Source organism: Passer domesticus, chromosome 6 (genome assembly GCF_036417665.1).
Source record: "Passer domesticus isolate bPasDom1 chromosome 6, bPasDom1.hap1, whole genome shotgun sequence".
In the NCBI taxonomy this organism is placed as follows: domain Eukaryota; kingdom Metazoa; phylum Chordata; class Aves; order Passeriformes; family Passeridae; genus Passer; species Passer domesticus.
The window spans coordinates 70,060,942-70,079,837 of record NC_087479.1 but is presented as its reverse complement, the minus strand read 5'-3'; the positions used below and the strand labels follow the sequence as shown (position 1 = coordinate 70,079,837).

The following is an 18,896-nucleotide window of genomic DNA, read 5'->3' as shown; positions in this document are numbered from 1 at the left end:
CTGCACTTTGTCCTTTTCTCTCACTCGAGGGAGGATGGAAGCACTGAAAGAGTTAATATCTCTCCTGGGGCCTGCAGATGGTTCCGTGACCCCGGCCAGGCTCGGTCCTTGTGGCTGGAGCTGTTTTACGATGGAGGTTTCTGCAGTGGCTGCGCTGGGGCTGTGTCAGGATGGGCCGCGCTGGGGCAGGGCCAGGATCTCAGCAGCCAGGCCAGAACACAGCAGCAGCACGGCCGGGGCCCATGGCTTCTCCTCCCCCTGCCCGGGGCTTGCGGGTGAACCCCAAGGGTGGCAGAATCTTGGCCGAGCCGGCCCGGCCCAGGGCTGCTCCTGGGGCCCGGCGGATCCTGGCTGGGCCCAGGCTGGCGGCGGGGCAGGGCTCAGCAGCGCCCAGGTGTTGGCAACCGCAGCCATGGCCCGGCCCGGCCTCGGCCCCGCGACCTCCCCTGCCCTGCCCGGCAGCCGATGGGGCCTGGGGGGCTCCCTGGGAAGGGGCCCGGCCCCACGGCAGGAGCCGCCCGGCCCGGCCCGGCTGAGACGGGGGCTGGGTCAGCCTTGTTACCTCTTTGCTGGCCAGAAAGGAAAGAGACCCTCACAGGCTTTCTCATCTTTAATGTGTGTCTTCACAGAGCCGTGTACAGCTTCCTTAGTGGTTTAACAGATTGTCAATTCTCAAAGCTAATTACTGATTGGGTGTTTTTGACAGACATGGAGGAAACTGCTAGCAGCTTCTTTTCGGACATCCCTTCCATGATGCAATACCACCACAACAGCACAGAGCACAGAGCTCCTTTGTCCATATGTAATGCTCATGTGCCCAAGGTTTCAGAACCCCTCCTTGGGAGATCTCCGGGCCCTCTCCAAGGTGTTTTCAAATGGAAACATCCAGCTCATGGTCTAAGAAAATCACCAGAGGGCAGGGCCAGCCTGACCTGTCTGTTCTGGTTACTTTTGTCTAGGAGCAATCTTTGGATATACAGAATTTGGGAGGCCAAATTCTAATTTTGGCCATGGGCCCTGGACATGAAAATGGGTTCTTTTCCTAAGGAATGAAGGAACATAGCTCCATTGTTTCAGGGGCAGATGAGAGCTGACCACCAGAGGCCAAGGCCAGCCAGAGCTGGCAGGTTTTTTTTCTGAGAGATGCCCTTGCATATTGGAAAATTTTTTAGGGAAAGTATCAGTTTTGCCAATGGGCATCTGAAAAGAGGGATGGTTCTTTTCATAGCAAGGAAAGCATGCAGCTCCAGTGTTCCAGGAGCTGATGAGAGGCAGCCCTTGACATCCCAAGATCAGCCAGACCTATCAGGTGGCCCCTGGGAGGCCAAGCCAGCCAGACCTGTTCCATGTTCCCTTGGTTCGATGGGGCCCTGACGTGTCATAATGTCCCCTTGGTGACACGAGGTCATGAAGGGTGCTCATGATCTCCATGGTTCCATCAGGTCCCACAGAGTCATAATGGTCTCTGGGTTTCATGAAGCCCCGCTGTGTCACCACAGCCCCTTGGTTCCATGGGCTCCAGTGGTGCCACAATGATCCCCTTGGTTTCGTGAGGTCCCCACAGTGTCCCAGTGATCTCCATGGGAAGGAAAGAACCGACCCCCAGTGTTGCAGGGGCAGTCACCAGAGGCCAAGGCTTGATGGTACTGGCAGATTTTGCCTGGAAGCAACCCTTGGATATACAGAATTTTAGAGGTGGAATCCCAGTTTCAGACATGGACACCTGGGGGAGAAGCACAGTTGTTTTCCATAGGAAGGAAAGCACAGAACAGAGGTGTTTCCAGGGCAGATGAAAGGCAGCCATCAGAGGCCTAGGACAGCCAGACCTCTCTGTCCTGGTAGCTTTTGTCTGAAAGCAACCCTTGGATATAGCAAATTTGGGAGGTGGAATCCAAATTTCGGCCATTTCTGTGTAGATAAGAAGGATGGTTCTTTTCCATGGGAAGGAAAGCACAGAGCCCAAGAGTTTCAAAGGCAGAAGAGGAGAGAGGTGGCTCTCGGGAGGCCAAGCCAGCCAGACATGTTTGTCCTGGCAGCTTTTGTCATGGAGGAATCTTTGGATATATGGAATTTGGGAGGAAGAATCTCAATTTTGTCCACGGGCACCTTGAGAAGAAGGATGGTACTTTTCCATTGGAAGGAAATCACCAACCCAATGTGTTTGGTAAGCAGGTGAGAGGCAGCCCCCAAGAGGCCAAGGGCAGCCAGACCTGTCTGTCCTGGCATCTTTCATTGGGGAAAAATCCTTGGATGTATGGAGCTCTTGAGATGGAATCCCAGATTTGACCATGGGCACCTGGTCAAGATGAATGGGGGTTTTTTTGTACTGGAAAAAAAGTGTGAAGTCCAAGTGTTCTGGAAGAAGATGAGATGTGGCCAGTCTCAGGCCAAGCCAGTCAGACCTGTCTCTGCTGGCACCTTTTGTCTAGGGGCTACCCTTGGCCATAGGGCACTTTGGATGTGGAATCTCAATTTTGGCCGTGGGCACCTGGACAGGAAGAAGAGTTCTTTTCATTACGAAGGAAAGCACAAAGCCCCAGTGTTTTAGAGGCAGATGAGTAGCAGCCCTCAGGAAGCCAAGGCCAGCCACACTTGTCAGTCCTGGCAGCTTTTGTCTGGGAGTTATCCTTGGATATAGGGAATGCTGGAGGCAGATGCCCAATTTTAGCCATGGGTGCCTGGTCAAGATGGATTTTTTCCCCATAAGAAAAAAAATCACATGGTCCCAGTGTTTCAAAGTCAGATGAGAGGTGGTTCCTGGATGGCCAAGGCAGCCAGAGCTGTCACTCCTGGCAGATTTCATCTGGAAACAATCTTTGCATATAAGGAAATTTGGAGGAGGAATCCCAGTTTTGACAATGGGCCCCTGGAGGACAAGGAGAGTTCTCTACCATAGGAAGGAAAGCCCAGAGCCCCAGTGCTTCAAGGACAGATGAGAAAGCAGCCCTCGACATGCCAAGGTCAGCTGGACCTGTCAAGTGATCCCCAGGAGGCCCAGCCAGACCTGTTCCCTGTTCCCTTGGTTTTGTGGGACCCCACAGTGTCCCAATGGTCTCCTTGGCTCCCCTTCCTTCTGCAGTGTCACAATGGCCCCGTGCTTCCATGAGACCTTGCAATGTCACAATGGCTTCATGCTCCCACAAAGCCCTGATCTGTCACCAGGGCCCCTCGGCTCCATGTGCCCTCACTGTGTCACAATGCCTCCTCCATGACACTGGGCTCCACAAAGTCACCATGGACCCTTGGCTCCTTGGGGCCTCTGAGTTTCACAATGGAGACAGTCCTGGATTGCCAAGCAGATTGTATTCTCTTTGCCATCTCTATGGCAGTTGTCTTCTGTTAAGTGGGAAGTTTACCTTATCTCTTCCACACCCACTCCTTCCTCAGGGCAGACATCTGCTGATAACAGGCTACTGAATGTCACTGCATGACTGATAAGAACTACAGCATCCCATTGTGAGATTCTCCGCCCAGAGGGGAGAACCAAGCATTCCTACCAGATATAATCTTAAAAATTCTGGAACACCAACATGGCTTTCTTCACTGGATTTCCCAGAGGAACAGCTGCTGCCTCTTCCACTGGATCTTCAGAGGAAGACTATACCTTTCTACAGGATCCCTGCTGCAGCAGAAGCACACCTGACACTCCAGGAGGACTGCAGCCACCATTCCAATTGGACTGCTACCAACACCCTGTGCAACAGGGTGTCAGGTTGTGTTCTGATTCTGTCAGTGTTGTCTTGCTTTACTGCATTGTTTATTTTATCTTTTTATTTGTTTCCCTAATAAAGAACTGTTATTCCTGCTCCCATATTTTTTCCTGAGAGCCCCTTAATTTCAAATTTATAACAATTCAGAGGGAGGGGGTTTACATTTTACGTTTTAGGAGAGGCTCCTGCCTTCCTTAGCAGACACCTGTCTTTTCAAACCAACACAGGGAGTGACATCAATCTCTGCTTAATAACTGGTTTTACTTTAACACAGTTACTTTGAAATCACTTCCTAGTATATGATATAATATGATATATGAAAATATAATATGATATAATATAATATATGATATGATATGATATGATATGATATGATATAATATAATATAATATAATATAATATAATATAATATATATAATATGTTACAGCTGTTATACCTAGGAGCAAATTCTTCTGATTAAGATAATATTGTCTAATCATTACCATAATAGATAATATATATTTATAGAAACAGCTGTGGTTTGCCATCCTTAATCCTGTGGGACAAATTCTAGAAAGGTTTCATTCCACCTTTATAATTCCTTACATACAAAATCTTGAAAGTCTGGGACTGGAATTGGATACATCTGCTTCAAGGCTCCTCTCACAAGAAGGAGTTTAGAAAGCTTGGAGGTCCTTGCAGGTGTTTGGGATCTGTGGGAGCCATTGGGGGTCCAATTTACTGCCCAATTAACAGAAGATAACTGCCCTACCTCTGACAGATGGCAAATAGAATACATATGTTTTCTTTCAATCCAGAACAGCAGGATTTCAAATTAATAAAATGTAATTTAACATTGCTCAAATCTAACACTAATGAAGTTTAACTTTGTTTAGTCTTATCAACCCTGAATTTGCATTAAATTAAACATCATAGAATCAAAAATGGATATCCTTAAAAGTTATACATACAACAAAATATAACTTATTCTGATGCCATTAATAGAAATAAGGCACTGACAAGTTGAACAATCTGTGATTGAAATAACAGCATGATGGATTTACTGGAGGTATTAAAAGGATGTAATGAGTACGTCATGTTTTTATGTAATTTAGTTTTGAGGGAAGGCCATGGTAGCAACAAATTTTATGCAAGCATGAATTTGCTAAGACCTTTTAAAGTGCAGTTTTATTGAAAGAAACAACAATGTGGAATTTGGCAAACTGCCCAGCAAACCAGCAGCTTCTTGAAATCGTATTTAGTGTAATTCCAGATGGTCAATTTACCAGCATTTCTGTTAAAGAACCTCCGGCCAGTGCCGTGGTGGGGGAGGGCTGGCGGAGCTGCGCCAGGGGCTCGGGGGAACTGCGCCGGGAGCAGCCGAGCCACGCACCCCAAACTGCCCGCGGTTCCCCCTCCTGCCCCAGAGCCTGTGAATGTGCCTCCATGCCAGAGGAAAGGGGCAGGAGATCCCCCAGTGCATCCCCAGCAGGACGGCATCAGCAGCGGGGTTGTCCTGCAGCCGGGGCCATGCTGGGCTGGGAGATGGAGCAGGAGAGAGGGGGAAGGGGGCACTGACTTCCTCCTCACCTGCCTGAGTGTCTCAGGGCATCTTTTGCTTCCTTGCAGCATTCTCTTCCATTGGGCCAAGGTTTGGTAATGGGAAATCCTGGTTTGGGGAAAAACAAGGGATGAGCACAGAGAGTCTGAAGGTCCTCTGCCCAAGTCCATCTCTAGAAGTCACCTGGTGTCCATGAAAACCTTCAAAAAACAAAAGTGAATCTAAAAAAAAGCCACCATGAGTGTCCCAATTCCAGTCTCATCCCTCTGGGGTTCTGGTGGTTCCCCCTCTCATGGCTGCCAAGGATCCCATGGGTCCTGGGGATCCCCCCTCTCCAGGGTCCTACTTAGGGATGCTGGGGGGTTTTGGGGTTCCAGGGTCCCTCTCTCCAGCCTCCTCCCAGTCCAGGCACTTGGGGCTCTCTCCTCTCTCCACCACCCTCTCCTAGTTTAGGGCAAATTTGGGAGAAAACCTCCAAAAGGGGTTTCCTCTAGAAAGCAAATTCAAGCAGCATCTCCCCCAATTAGTTTGGGGAAAGATTTCCTTGGAGAAAAGTGGAAAAACCTGGTTATTTAACAGGCAAGGAATTCACGAGTAGAGCAAATGATCAATATTAAACAATAAAACCTCTTGCTGCTCCAAAAGAGATGACAAACTCAGAAAGTCCCTCTGTGGGCTGTAGCTCTGCTCACTCAGTCTCTTATCAGTTCCTCCAGCACTGGAAATGCCATGGACCAGGCTTGGCCCAATGGGCCACAGGTGGAGCTGCCAGTGCTCTTCTGGATATTGAGAGCAGGTTTAAACAGCTCTAAAGTAAAAGAAAAACCACAGTCCAGGGCACTTATCTGCCTCAGAGAGCTAAAAACTAACTAAAACCAAAGGAGAGCCCTGTCCTGCTATCTGTCTGTCCAGGAGCCAGAATATGGAGGAGTGCAGTTTCTTAAAAAACCTGCTCACTTCCTGCCTGCCTTCGCTCTCAGAACCTGCCTTAAAGGTGCAGAACTCATTTCTGGGCTAAACAGATGAAGAGGGTATGAGCATGATCCCAGGTTCAGCCCTTCTGGGGGTTTGGGGGGTCTCTGTCCCTCTGACCCCAATGATGTTTGGGTGGGGTCACACCAGGGCTGAGAGGGACAGAGACCCCCCTGGCCTCCCCAGGGATGAGAAGGTCAGAGAGCCCCCCCAGCCCCAAGCACCCTCAGCGGTGAGAGGGACACAGAGCCCCTGGTCCCCAGCCCTGCACAAGCATTCCCTGAGGCCAACGGGATGGAGAGACCCCCGAGCAACCACCAGGGTGAGGGGACAGAGACCCCCCGAGCATCCCCTGGGCTGAGAGGGACAGAGACTGGGCCAAGCACCCCCTGGCACAGGGATGAGAGGGAGGGAGACCCCCCAGACATTCCCTTGGGTGAGAATGATGGAAACTCCCTGGGGAATGGCCTGGGGTGACAGGGACAAGAACAAAATTCCCCCCAAGCCCCTCCCAAGCATTACCCAGGGCAAGAGGCACAGAGACCCCTCAAGCATGCCCTGGGCACTGGACAAAATAGATTTGGCAGAAATCAAACTTAACACTACATTAAATGCCTTGAGGAATATTTGCTCTTCCCACAACTCACTTGTGATGGAAATGACAACAAAACCCAAACATTAATAAACCAACAATAGAAGCAATTCTGTGGCAATTCCAAGTTTCATCGGTTCAGCTCAGCTGCTGGCAGGTGCCGATAAAAGAAACGTGGAAATTTGGATCAATACAGACTATTAAAAGGAAGAGAAAGCTCTGTGTAGCTGTCACAATAGTGATAGGGATGAAGAGAAAATGTATCCTCACATGTGGGAAGGCCTCGAAGCCTGTGAATTCAGGGATTATTTGGGAATTTAGCTCACGGAGCTGGGCTCCTTGTGGGACTTTCAGCAGCCTTGTGTTCCTCACCTTGGGGTAAATGAACCTTGTCAGTCTCGCTGGTAACATTTGCTCTCTTTCCTCCAGTGATTTTAATGAACTTTTCAAGGAAGGACAAGAAAATATTTTCTTTACACTGGCCACCCACAAAAGCCATTTTCTTCATCAGTTCTCCCATGAGTCGCTCAGAGGAAGCTGCGTCCAAATTTCCAAGAGTTCCTCCAGAAAGACCCACAACCTCCTCCTCTGAGGGAACCATGCTGTTGTCAAAGGCACTTGGGGTCAGAGAACAGTGCCCTGAACTTACTGTCCCAAAATAATGTCACAATCTGGTTAAGAAAATTGTTAGAGAGATGCCTCTTTCCCAGTTAAGGTGCTAATGAGACCAAATCCAAAGTGGATGGTATTGAACAGTAAAAACAGTAAAACAGAGGTAGAGAGAGATGGAAAGAAAGAGAAAGGGGAAGAAAACAAGGGAGTGACAGGGACAGAGACATCCCCTGGTGCAGGGCAAGTGTGACATTGTCCCCTGTGTGAGTGGCCTTCCCGGAGTGGGGGTTTGACACCTGAGCCAGTTTGGGTAAGGGAGGTGGTGTTCACCCCCCCAGCAGGGATTACCCCACTGTTTCAGGTTACAGTGTCAGATGTAACCAAATGCATGTTTTCCATCACCATGTTGACAAACTGTAATAAACAGGCGGGGCAGTGTTCTTTATCTCTTCCATGACTCAGCCCTGATAACGCCCTCCAGGGGCCATCTTCTGTGAATGGGCCATTGAGTGTCCCTGCAGGACTGGTTAAATGACATCATCCCATTGTGGGATGCTCTGCCCAGGGGGAGGAGCCAAGCATTCCTACCTGGATATAAACTGAGCCTTGCAGCACCAGGAGCACCTTGGCTACTGGATTGCCAGAGGATAAGAGCTCCATAAGCACCACTGGACCTTCAGAGAAAGACCAGACCATTCTACAGGATCACTGCTTCGACAGAATCACGTTCATCACTGCAACAGGACTGCAGCCACCATTTAATGGGACTGCTACCAGCACCCTGACCAACAGGGTGTCAGGTTATATCCTGACTCTGTCAGTTTAGGGCAGTGTTTCTGTTTCATTGCTTTGATCTTAATTTTCTTATTAAATTGTAATTCTGGCTTAGAATCTCCACCTGGTTTACCTTGAAACCCGTACAAAACTTGATGTATTCATCCCTTTTTTTTTTCCTCCCAGACCAGGTTTTCCCATTCCCAAACCTTAGCCAGATGGAGGGGGATGCTGCAAGGAAAAGGAAGATGCCCCACGACACCCCGGCAGGTGAGGAGGAAGTCAGTGCCCCTTTCTCCCTCTCTCCTGCTGCATCTCCAAGCTCAGCATGGCCCGTGGCTGCAGGACAACCCCTCTGCCTTGGCCATCCTGCTGGGGATGCACTGGGGGTGTCTCGTTCCCTTTCCCTCTGGCACAGAGGCAAAGCCCATCCACTCCTTGTCCTTCATCCCCCAGACAAGGTGCTGAGGATGGAGACCAGAGATGACAAATCTTCACAGCAGAACCTTGTGGAAGAAGCTGTTTTGAAGGACTCCATGGCACAGGAATCGAACAGGGAGGTAAAGCCCAAGAGATCCCACAGGATGAGGGCCTGCAATCCCAGCCCAGGGTGCTCTGAGGAGGAAAGACCCACCCTGTGCCAGGAAGGTGGACAGAGCTTCAGCCAGAGCTTGGAGCTGATGGTCCATGAGGAGCTTCATGATGGGGAGAAGCCCTACAAGTACTTGGAGTGTGGGAAGAGCTTCAGGCAGAGCAGCACCCTGATCCGCCACCAGATGATCCACACCGGGGAATGGCCCTACGAGTGTGGGGAGTGTGGGAAGGGCTTCAGCTACAGATCCACCCTTGTGACCCACCAACGCATCCACACTGGGGAGAGACCCTACGAGTGTCCCCAGTGTCAGAAGAGGTTTCACACCAGCTCCAATCTCCTCCTGCATGAGCGGAGGACACCGAGGAGAGCCCCTTCCGCTGCCTGGACTGTGGGAAGGGCTTCAAGTACAACTCCCACCTCGTCACCCACCGGCGCATCCACACTGGGGAAAGGCCCTACGAGTGTCCCCAGTGTGGGAAGAGCTTCCCCAACCGTTCTAACTTAACCAGACACCAACAGAGGCACCTGTAAGTGAAGCCCTGTAAATGCCCCAACTGCAGCGAGAGCTTCGTGCCTGGCTCCAGCTTCATACCCAATTGGAGGATCCACACTGGGAAGAGACCTGTGTTCCATGTTCACTGTAATCCATGCTGGGAAGACACCTGTCCCTTTTCCTGCCCCTGCCAATGACATGATGTGGGATCAATGAACATGAGGTTCTGGCCAGGGCCATGTCATTAGATCCACTCCCTCCTCAGGTCATTGCCAGAGGCAGGAAAGGGTCTCTCTCTCCCTGAGGAGAAGAGTATCCTTGCCAGGTAGGCGGAAATATGTGGCCAGGATGACCCAGTGAGTTGTGTTTTGGTTTTCCCTGTAAATAGTTTTTCTTTTCCCTTTTGTTAGCAGTATTGTTTCTGTTCCTGTTTGTTCTTTATCTCGTTGCTGTTCCCAATAAATTGTTCTTATCCCAGCCCAGGATCTTTGCCTTTTGTGCATTCCATGGGAGGCAGGAGGGCAGAGAGCAGCAGCGTGGTTTTAGCTGGAGCAGGAATCTGAGGAATCCCATTCCTAAACCCCAGCCAGTGGAAACCGAGCATCCCAGCTGGTCCCAGCCCTGGTGGCCATGGCAACAGCCTTGGGAGCGGGTCCCTGGCTGGGGCTGTGGGAAACTCTTCCCTCTGGTGCCCAGGGACAGGACTGGAGGGAACGGCTGCAGCTGAGTCGGGGCAGGCTCAGGTTGGATCTCAGGAAAAGGTTTTTGCCCAGAGGCTGCTGGGGCAGTGCCCAGGCTCCCCAGGGAAGGCTCCCAGCTCCAGGGCTCTCTGAGATCCAGCAGCGTTTGGCCAGCGCTGCCAGGCCCAGGCTGGCATTGTTGGGGTGTCCTGTGCAGGGCCAGCAGTTGGACTCCAGGATCCTGATGGGTCCCTCCCAGCTCAGCCAATTCTGTGGATCTGGGATCCCATGACCCTGGGGATGGGGCTGCCAATGGTTGCCATGGCAATGGGCTCTGGCTGCAGGCCTGAGCTGGTGTTCATGGCACCCACCCCTGGCATGGGGTCTGCATGGAGCTGCCAAGGGACTGAGCATGGCAACAGGGGCTGGGGATGGTTGCCATGGAAACTGACCATAGCAACAGGGGGCTGGGGATGGTTGCCATGGAAACTGATCATGGCAACAGGGGGCTGGGGATGGTTGCCATGGAAACTGACCATAGCAACAGGGGGCTGGGGATGGTTGCCCGCTAAAGATCAGATCTGTCACAGGCCTTCAGAGGGGTTCCATGGGGACTTTCCAAGAGTCTCCAGGCTGTTCAACAGCTGGAATGTCACAGGCAGAGACAGGGACTCCATGGACACCTCCCAGGGGTTTCTGGGGATGGTAAAGGGCCCTGTGCTCAGAGGCAGTCACAGCCATTCCATGGTGACATCCCAGGGCACCTTGGGCTGCAAAGGCACTGATCTGTCACAGGCACTGACTGGGGTTCCACAGTGACATCCCAGGAGTCCCCAGGCTGCCAAAGTGCTGGGATGTCCCAGAAGCACTCAGAGGGGTTCCTGTCATGTGCACAGTTGGAGCTTCAGGCAATGTTTATTGGAAAAGCTCCTGTTAGGACACAGCGTGCAGAGAGGATCCCCAATAGCCCCACAGATCCCCAAATGTCACCGTTGAGTCAGAGATGGCACAGACTCAGACCAGAAAGCTAAGGGCTAAAGGCCACCTGTCTATTCAATCCTCTTCTTTTATACCTTGGTTTGCTACAGGTGGACCTCATTGGTCATTTAGTCAACACATTACACATGATTGGCTAATTAAGACAATATCCTTCAGTAAACAACTTTATGGAGAAAAACCAACTTACTATACACACCACCTGTGGATAGATTCAATTCTTTCCCCCCAGCTCCCTAAAAGTTCCCTGACCAATTCATTGGAAACTTATCTTGCTTTCTCTGTCTCTCACCACACTGTCATATCCACACCCAAATACCCCCAAGGACCTCCAGGCTTTCTAAATTCTTTCTGTGAGAACAGCCATGGAGCAGCTGATCCAGTCTCATCTCCAGAATTTTCAAGCCTTCATGTGTAAATAATTATCAAAGTGGAATCTAACCTTTATAGAATTTGTCCCCCAGGATTAAGGATAACAAAACAGAGATATTTATATAAATTTATACCATGGTAATGATGAGACAAAATTATCTTAATTAGAAATATTTACACCAAGATATAAGAGCTGTTACGTATTTTATTATTTAGAGCACTCAGAAGTGATTTCTAAGCAACTGTATTAAAACAAAACCAGTAATTAAGCAGAGATTGATGTCACTGCCCTAGACCAATGACCGTGGGCAAATCCCTTTGGTTCAACCTGGAGACGTGATCTTGAGGGGTGTCCCCACTGCAGGGTAGAATTTCCACACATCCCAAGAAGAGAAATGTCAGGAGATGCTACCAATAAAATTTGGGTCAGGACTTTTCCAGTCTGAAGTGCTGCCCTGTCAATCAGATGTGCCCAGGTTGGGCCAGCTCAGCAGCTCTGCAGAAGCTTTCAGTGGTGTCACTTGGTTGTTCCTTTCTCCAGGATTTTTTCCATTTCTGCCACAGCTTCAGCTCCCTCTGAGGATATTGAACTTCAGGATGGAGGAGTCAGGCTGGTTCCAGCTTTATTCACCCCAAAATCAGCAGGACCCTCCTCCTTTATTTCCCACTGGGGCTTTGCAAACGGCCTGGCTGGGGTTGTTGGAGCCCACTGCAGGCAAAGCCTCCTGCTCCAGCAGGAACTGCCTTTCCTGTGCCATCAGCAGGGCAGGTCCCGCTGCAGGAAAAGCCCCAGGCCAGCCCCAGCACAGAGAAGGGCTCGGGCACAAGGGCAGAGTGCCATGCTGGGAGCTGTGCCAGGCAGAGCCTGAGGCACCAAAGGCACCTTGGCAGCAGCAGCTGCTTGCAGGGCATGGCCAGAAGCCTCCCTTGGCAGCCCGGTCTGGTTGCCAGCACTGCAGAGCTGCTGCCTCAGGGCTCCTTTCTGCCTGGGCTCTGAAAAGCCACTTCTGCTCCAGGAGCCTTCCTGGGAAGCCATTGGCCCCAGCACCTTGGGGACAAGATATTCATGACAAAACTCCTCATGCCAGCAGAGACACGGCAGGGGCAGAGGAAAGGGGAGAGCCAGGCCCAGGGGTCAGGGCTGCCATGGTGATGGCTGTGAGGTCACTGCCCCTGCAGCAGCCTGGCTGCCCTCAGCAGACATCCTGGCCAGAAGCTTTGTGAGGGCACCCAGCACATCAGAGAACCCACACAACAGGAATTCTGTCCTTGGGGAGGGGATGGGGTTTCACTGTGTCAGGTTGCACAAAGTTCCTCATCTTGGAGCATTCCTGGGATGGAGAATCCACTTCTCTGGAAAAACATTTGCAGTTTTGTGCAATTCTCATAGTTATAAAATATTTCCTCCTTCTAAGAAATGTAAATCCGCCCTCATTCAGTTCAGAGACATTGACCCTTGTTCTGTCACTGCAAGTTTTGGGAGAAAACAACCTTGACCATTATTTTTCCATTTTCACATACTTTGGAGAGGACACAAAAATCTCCCAAGATGGGGTTTGGAGGCCTCATCACATAACAAGCAGGTAGAAGCACACGGCTCTGTGATCAATGCTGTGGAGACAGGACAGAACAGGAATAGCCTGGGAGGAATTGAAGGGTGGTGTCAGAGAGGCTGGAGCTTTTCTTCATAGAGGATATAAGCACGAGAAGGCAATAATGGCACCAAGGGCAGCTGAGGAGGCCCGAAGTGGACACCAGGAGAAAGGAATTTCCCTGCCAGGGCAGGGCTGTGGTGCAACATGTCCCCCAGAAGGAGCCTGGAGCAGCCCAAGGCTTTGTGTGGGCAGGCAGAGGCAGGCAGGAGGCAGAGCTGTCAGCAAAGGAAGGGGCCAGCCAGGTGGGGCAGCCGGGGGATGACGACAGCCTGCAGGGACAGAGGGCAGGGCAGGGACAACATAGGACAGCCTGGGCTGCACAGGGCACAGGGAGGGGCAGCACCTGCAAGGCCCTGACAGAGCCAACTTGGGCAGCACTTTGGCCATGGCAGATACAAAGAGCACCAAAGCCCCAGAGGGTCATTCATGTCCTGGTGCTGTGTCTGTGCTGCTGAGCTGGGCTGGGCTCCTGGCCCAGAGGCAGCTCCTGGCAAGGGCAGCGCTGCAGAGAGACAGCTCTGGCCAGGAGCAGCTCCTGTTCACAGCCCAGCAGGGCTGGGGCACTGCCAGGGCAGCTCAGGGACACCAGCAGGGCACAGCCAGAGCTGACAGGGGCTCAGCACTGGCAGGGGCTGGGGGATGTCCCAGAGGGGGCTGTGTGACAGCGGCACCTCTGTGGCTGTGTCATAGAGGCACAGAGCAGCTGTGATGCCAGAAAGGGGCTGTGTGACATCACAGAGTTTGTTGTGTGAGGTTGTCAAGCAGCTACAGCATCATAGAGGGGATTCTTTGACATAACAGAGCAGCTGTGACGTCATGACATGGCTGTATGATATCATAGAGAAGGATGTGAGGTCAAATTGCGTGCTGTGACATTACAGAGTGGCAGTATGACATCACAGAGAGGGTTTTGTGACATCACTGAGGGGGTTGTGACATCTCACAGCTGTGACATCATAGAGTAGGGTGTGAAGCCATGGAGCAGACTTTGCCATCATAGAGGGTGGCTCTGTGACATCAGAGATTGGGTTGTGACATCATTAGATGGCTGCGTAATATCATAGAGCAGGCTGTGACATCACAGAACAGACTGTGACCTCACATGGTGACTTTGTGACATCTCAGAGTCTTCTGTGACATCACAGTGCAGCTGCATGACACTCCAGGTTGACATCCCTTAGTTGGTTCTGTGGCATCACAAGGGTGCTGTGTGACGTTATAGGGGGCTCAGCGACATCACAGGAGGCTGTCTGACATCACAGAGATGGCTGTATGACATCACAGATGCTCTGTGACATCACATGTCTGTGTGACATCACAGGGGCTGTGTGATGTCACTGGGGAGGTCACTCTGCCCCAGCCCCCCTCACAGCTCCCCCAGAGCAGTCTAACGCTGCTCGTGCACAGCGCGGTCCCCTGTCCCCCCGGGTCCCCCCGCCCCCAGCGCCGCAGCCTCCCCCAGAGGATGTTCCACGAGATCGACCCCAGAGCCTGACATGGGGACGGGGGTTGGGGCCATGGGGGGTGGGACAAGGGGACAGGGACCCCCCGGCAGTGTCCCTGTGTCCCCCAGGGCCAGAGCCTGGGCCAGGGCTCCTTCACCCTGTTATGAACAAGGGCTTGAGAGCACTGAAAATATCCCCAGCAAGGGATCAGCAAAAATCAGATTTAATATTAAGGGACAGCACCACAAAGTTCCTTGGCAAGAGTCACTCTGCTCCTGACTGGACACATCAGGCAAACCAGGGAAACAATGCAACAACAAAACTAATCAACATCTAGGCAATCAAACCAGAAATGAACCATGAACTGTCCCTGTGTGTGTGTGACAGAAGGACAGTGAGGGCAAGGATAAAAGGAATAGGGCCTAAAAGCTGAACAGAGCTCAAAATTAATATTTCTTAACTTACACCTTAACATTTACTTCTACTGTAAATTTAGCAATTTAGCAAAAGAACAGCACTTAATAGTGTTTAACCTAATTTATAACCTATGATTTCGCAATATAAGAGATTAATAATGCTTAACAATATTTAACTTAGGTAAGAACTTATATTAAACATTACAACTTAGCAAAAGAACAACTGTTATCAGCATTTAACTCAGCTTAGACCTTGTGACTTGACCTCACTTGCAGACCTGACTGACTCAGCTATCCAAGGCACTCCAACCCCTCCAAGAGCAGCATTTCTGCCACCTTTCGCCAGCACAGGCACTCCTGTGTGCACACAGACACAAAGAGTCAGTGCAAGGCACCTGTGAGAAATTCCCTTGAAGGCAGGAAATGCTCCCTGTGGATCCTTTGGCATCTCCCCAGTGGGTGAAGGGTTGAGCCTGGAGGAGTGGGGGGATCGGCGCAGGCTCCCTCGTTGTTCAGGATCCCCGAGTGCAGCAAATGGGAGAGTTCCTGGCTGGGAGAGGCCCCACTCAGAGGGAGTCACTGGCCCAGGAGAGCTCCAAGGGGCTCCTTTTGCAGCGCTGTTTGTAGGGCCCCAAGAGAGGGGCTGCAGTCACAGCAATGGTTCCTCCTGGCCGCACTTGGCATCAACAGCTTTCTTTGGCAGTGTGAGAACAGGGATGTTGTGCCACTGAGGGAACAAAACCAGTTCCCAGGGCTGCTCCTACAGCAACCAGGAGCTGGTTGGGCAGCAGCAGTGGCTGGAGCAGGCAGTGTTTGTGCTGAGCTGCAGAGGAGCTGAGCCCAGGGGCTGTTGGCCAAGGCCGAGGCCCAAGGAACATTTCTCAGCTGTCAGGGCGGCCTGAGAAGGGGAGGGGGGAATGCAGCAGCACAGGGCCATGGAACCAAGGGACCATTGTGACACTGTGGGGCCCTGTGAGACCAAGGGACCATTGTGACACTGTGGAGCTTTGTGAGACCAAGGGATCACTGTGACACTGTGGGGCCATGTGAGACCAAGGGACCATTGTGACATTGTGGGGCATCATGGAAAATTGTGGAGATAATTGTGACGTTGCAAGGCCTCATGGGGCCACAGAGAGACCATTAAGACTCTTCACAGCCTCATGGAACTAGGAGGCCATTGTGACATTGTGGGGCCCCATTGAACCAAGGTGTTATTGTGACACTGCAGGGCCCCATAAAACCAAGAGGACACAGAACGGGTCTGGCTGGTTTGGCCTCTCATGGGCTGCCTCACTGCTCCAGCTGACCTTGGCATGTTGAGGGGCTGTTGTTATCTGCTGCTGAAACACTGGTGCTCCGTGCTTTCCTTCCCAGTGGAAAAGATCTCTCCTTCCTCTCCAGGCACCCATGGACAGAACTGGGGTTTCACCTCCAAATTTCCTTATATCCAGGGATTGTTCCTACAGGAATATTGCTAGGCAACTCTGGCTGGCAGTGGTTCCACAAGGGTCAGCTCTCATTTGTTCCCAAAAAGCCTGGGGAAGGCTCCATGCTTTCCTGCCTGTTGGAATGAAATGTCCTGCTTCTCCAGGCACCCATGGCCAAGACTGGTTTTCCAACTCCAAAATTCCATACATACAAAGATAGCTCCCAGAAAAAATCTGCCATTACTGATAAGTTTGGCTGGCCTTGGCCTAGTGAGATTCACACCTGCCTTCCAAACATTGGGGCTCTGTGCTTTCTTTCCTATGGAAAAGAACTGTATTTGACATCCAGGTGCCCACAGCCAGAATTGGGATTTTAACCTCCAACACTGCTTTAGTGTGACCGACTGGAGGAGATTGCTGGCTGGAAACATTTCATGTGTGAGAGAGGAAGAGGCAGGTCCACCTTGCCCTGCCCTGGAACCCCAGCACTGCCCTGCCCTGTGTCTTGGTTTGAAAAGACAGGAGCCTGTGAAGGAAGGCAAAAGCCTCCTGTGAAATGGAGAAGGTAAACCCCCTCCCTCCGAATTATCACAACTTCAGAATTAAAAAGGGCTCTCAGGCAAAGATATGGGAACGGGAATAACAGTTCTTTACTAGGAAGGAAAAAAACGTAAATAACAATGTAATTTAGCACAAGCAAAAAAACCCACTGGCAGAGTGAGAAAAACCTGACACCCTGAGAAGTCAGGGTGCTGATAGCAGTCCAGCCAAATGGTGGCTGCTCCTCCTGGAGCGGCGATCTGCAGAAGGGTGTAGATCCCTTCCGAAAATGCGGCGAAGGAGCAGCTGGGCCTTGGTTCCTGATTCCTCTGGGAAATCCAGCGAAGAAGGCTGTCTGTGGTCTCAGAAATGCTTGTTTTATGGTGGCAGGGATGCTTGGCTCCTCCCTCTGGGTGGAGCATCTCCCAATGGGATGATGTAACTAATCTTACCAGCCACAGTGAGTAATTCAATAGCCCATTAGCAGGAGATTATCCTCCTGGCAGTGTCATTGTTCTTGAAAGAGATAAGAAAAACTGCCTAACCCCCAACAGATGGCAAAAAAGAATACATGCTTATTTTACAAGCCAGGACATTATATAGCCCATTAGCAGGAGATTATCTTCCTGGCAGTGTCATTGTTCTTGAAAGAGATAAGAAAAAACTGCCTAACTCCCAACAGATGGCAAAATAGAATACATGCTTATTTTACAAGCCAGGACACCCTGCAACCCCAATCCCCCCAGAGCCTCTATCCCAGCCCAGCAGTGGCTGCCAGTCCCTGGCACAGCACAGGCAATGCTCCACAGCCACCTCTGCAGCCCCCAGCCCAGCTCCTGAGTGACCAAATGAGCTCAAGTCCCACCTGGGGGAAGGGCCCAGCAAGACCAAGGGGTATTGAAGGCTGACCACAAGGCAAGCACACATCTTGACCCCACCTCCTCTTGGAATTTCCATCTGAACACTGCTGGAACCCAGGAGTTGGGAGCTGTGTGTGTGCTCCTCTGAATCTTTTTCATCCTTCTTTCTTTCTAATTCCCTCTTCTTGAAAACTTTGATGAACATTAAATTGAACAGGCTTAGAGTTTGTGAAGTTGAATGGGTCAAGGTAATGCTTTGAGAAGTGTTTTTTTGTTGACTGATGGGATATTAAATCTTTTGCCAAAGTTTCTTTGATTTTCTAAATTTCCCTGTTATGGCAGTTTTGTTGTTTGAGCTCTTCAGGATTTGTTTTAGTATTTCTACAATACATCCAAGTCAGAATGCACAACTAATTGTAATTCCTTTAAAATGTCTCATTGAGAGTGTTGTTTGGGGGATGGGAGTCAGGGCATGTCTGTCCTGCTTGGCACAGCCCAGGCAGGGCTTTCCCAGCCACATTCCACACTCCATTGCCCAGCTGGAGCCGCTGGTGCCTCTGAGTTCTGCTGGCCCAGCCCCAGGGACGCTCTCCTTGTCTGCCCATTCCCCCACGGTCTCTGGGCAGGGATGGCCTCAGTGGGGGCTGCTGACATCCTCAGCAACTTGGAGACTGCTGCTGGATTTCACTGCTCCAGAGGCTTGTTCAGCCTTCAGCTCTTCAGTGCAGGAATTCAGTGTCCCAGGGCTCATTAACATTGAGAACCCCTTAACAAGCTAATCCTCTGGGGATAATTTATTTAAGTGTTAAAATACTTTGTGGTTAATTAGACAGATTTCAGAAGCCTGTTCAAACTGAATATATTTTATTTAAAACGATAGTCAGAAAGCAATTTTTAGGTCCTGTTTAGGTTTTTTTTCCCTGTGAATACATTGATATGTGCAATCTCCAATTGTCATTGAATCCAAGCACCTCCTCATGCAGTCTGAACAGATATGAAAATCAAGACCCTTCATGGCTGACAATCAATCAGACTCTGTCCTTACCCCCACCCCACCATTTCCCCCATCCAAGCCCTGGCACTCAGAGCAGCCTTGTGCAAATCTGAACTCCCTCCAGCCCAGGCTGGACCTGCAGCTTTCAGCTCCTTGGCTCCAACTCCCACCTGCTTTCCTTGGAGAAGGAGCTGCCTGAGACACAGAGGGATGTTCAT

General features: G+C 50.9%; 1 long non-coding RNA gene across 1 annotated transcript; it reads left to right on the top strand.

The window, feature by feature from the left end:
* Nucleotides 1–535: 535 nt before the first annotated feature.
* LOC135303951 (uncharacterized) lies at nt 536–3,813 on the top strand. The gene is made up of 2 exons (XR_010365375.1): nt 536–2,164; nt 2,797–3,813. It is a non-coding gene; the product is annotated as an uncharacterized LOC135303951 (long non-coding RNA).
* The last annotated feature ends 15,083 nt before the right edge of the window (nt 3,814–18,896 follow it).